The sequence below is a fragment of the Lactuca virosa genome, chromosome 5, assembly GCF_052849685.1.
Source record: "Lactuca virosa cultivar CGN04683 chromosome 5, Lactuca_virosa_CGN04683_v6, whole genome shotgun sequence".
Classification (NCBI taxonomy): Eukaryota; Viridiplantae; Streptophyta; class Magnoliopsida; order Asterales; family Asteraceae; genus Lactuca; species Lactuca virosa.
The window spans coordinates 203532818-203535924 of record NC_136430.1 but is presented as its reverse complement, the minus strand read 5'-3'; positions in this window follow the sequence as shown (position 1 = coordinate 203535924).

Sequence of the window (3107 nt, the reverse complement as noted above, 5' to 3'; positions counted from 1 at the left end):
ATAACGACACAGTTTACGTCACAAAAGCATATCTTTCTTGAATCTATTGGTCTTATTAGGGTTGTCATTCAATCTAGGTATGAAACACCCTCGACTACTCAGGTGTTTTACAAACTTCTTAAAACTGGTCACAAAGCTCCACTCAAAAATACCAACAACTTCAAGAAGTCAAAACTTCCAGTCACTTGTAACTTTCTTGTGCATTTGATCATTCAATGTATATAACATCCCCCTATGACACATATCACAATATTGTCCGCTTTGGGCTCCCAGCACGAAAACTTCCCAGGGGGTCACCCATCCCTGGATTGCACTAGCTCGGGCACACCTAACTGTAAAGTTCTTATGGGATCTGTTGCCCTCATGAATTCAAACATGTTGTGACAAGATAGGTATCCACACCCCATATAAGGAAATGTTTCGCTCTCCTTCCAAGCTGATGTGGAATCAGGTGCAACCCACCTTCACCCCCCATTATAGGGTTCGACGTCCCCGTCGAACACATTGACCCGTTCCCCAACTCTGATACCATTTATAACCACCCCCTATGATACGTATCATAATATTGTCCGCTTTGGGAACTCAGCACGAGGACTTCCTAGGTGGTCACCCATCCTAGTACTACTCTCGCCCGAGCACGCTTAACTGCAGCGTTCTTATGGGATTTGCAGCCCTCACGGATTTAAAACACGTTGTGACAGGGATAGTATCCACACCCCTTATAAGAAAATGATTTGTTCTCCTTCTCGACTGATGTGGGATCAGGTGCAACCCACATTAGGTGGGTTGCACCTGATCCCGCCGGTTGGGAAGGAGAACGAAACATTTCCTTATAAGGGATGTGGATACCTTCCCTATCACAACGCGTTTTAAAGTCGTGAGGGCAGCAAATCCCATAAGAACTATGCAGTTAAGCATTCTCGGGCGAGAGTAGTACCAGGATGGGTGACCCCCTGGGAAGTCCTCGTGTCGGGTGCCCAAAGCGGACAATATTGTGATACGTTCCAAGGGGGATGTTACAAATGGTATTAGAGCTAGGGCACGGGTCGATGTGTTTGACAGGGATGTTGAACCCTATAATGGGGGGTGAATGTGGGTTGCACATGATCCCACATTTGTTGGGAAGGAGAACGAAACATTTCCTTATAAGGGGTGTGGATACCATCCCTGTCACAACGCGTTTTAAAGCCGTGAGTAGGGATGAGCATAACCGGGTACCCGCCTATTTTAGCTGGAACCGGAACCGCTCCCGGAACCGGAACCGCTCCCGGAACCGGCGGTTCTTAAGTTATTGGAACTGGAACCGGAACCGCCTGCACCGGTTCCTAGAAAATCGGAACTGCTCCCGGAACCGTCGGAACCGGTCCCGGTTCCGGGTACCCGGTTTCTTAAATATAAATTTTTTTATTTATAAATTATAGATTACATGGCATGGATATTAACGTTTACAAACATCCGAATTAGAAATGGTATGAAAATAAAACAATTATAAAAACTTGATCTTTTACATAACCACCTATTAAACTTTAAAAACACTTCTCACAATTAAAAAACATTATAGAAAACAATTGCCATCAAGTGAAATTTAACAAGTAGAGATGACAAAAATGACAAATTATGAACAATAAACATAAAACAGCAACAGGAAAAATAATACATCAAAAACATCATAGCCTTGAATTGGATCCATTGATCTTGTTGGCTCATCTGTCGAGAACGGTATACTGCATGGATATAACATAAGATTTAGTATGTGATTGTTAAGATTCCTGTAAAGGTATATAGAAGAACACCATCAGAAGTTAACAAATATAACATTAGATTTATCAATCAGATACCGATATAAACCCTAAAAAATGCTTGACTATTTGTTAGTTAAATCAATTCAAACTGAACGGATATAACATTAGATTTAGTATGTGATCCACAAATCATTTTGTTGAGATTACAATATCTCATAGATTGGAACATTAGAACGGTTCATTTGAAAAGCAAAAAAATATAGAAATTGGATATTCTGACATGACTTCTTGGATGAAAAGATAAACTAATGTTAGATTTAATACAAAAATCAATTGACAATTTGACATACCATCACTAGTGAGACATTGGAATCTGTCCACTAGAAAACAGATAACAAACCAATTTGTAAACCAAATAATTTAAAGATTAACATCATATTAACAAACCTGCTGTATCTTCATTCTGGTTACACGCATATGCCTAGTTAACTTTTAATAAGCTGCCCAAACCTGCAATTATAAGTTGACAAAGCCAATTTGTAATGACTGATAACAAGAATAGAATATATTTTTATAATGACTAATAACAAGAATAGAACATAAAGTATCATTGAGGTTTCTATGTACAAATACCTTCCATTAAGTGTCATAATAGCAAGACAACAAAACACCAATCAAAGCAACCCGCAAAGGCACAAACCCATACGATGACTGAAATAAAAAAAAAGTCAACAATCCAAAATCAAGTAAAGATGAGTATATATTTAACTAGTATCTAAATATCAGTATGTATCTCACCAAGCATGTATCTCACCAAGAAACCTACTGGTCTGTTGGTCTGTTGGTGTTCCAAGCAACCTGCATAATGTCATCCTTGAGAGTGCACCTCCACCTGCTCTTGAATCGATTCACCTGCCAACCAGTTTCATCAACATGCATTGGAGACTTGGATAATCAACCGTATATGTTGATTCGGTAGAGCCTGCAGACATCAAACATATTTAATTTGTAATTAGGAGTGAATCAAGATTCACAGATGGAAATTAACAAAAAAACAAAAAAATTAACATATGGAAATCAAGATTCAGCCTAAAGAATCGACAAATTAACAAAAAAATCGAAACTAACAGTTAATAATCTAATCGAGATTCACAGATGGAGGTTGAACAACCTAAGAAATCGATAATCGAGATATCCAATTTCATAGTCAACAGATACAATCATATTTTAGAGTTATGATTGAGAATCTGACCTTGAAGATGAGAGAGGCGAGGAAGACGAGGGAGAGCGTAAATAGGGATGATCGGAGCGACGTGGTCCACCTTGAAGTGTCGACTGAAGTGTCGATTCAGAGACAGAGAGAGA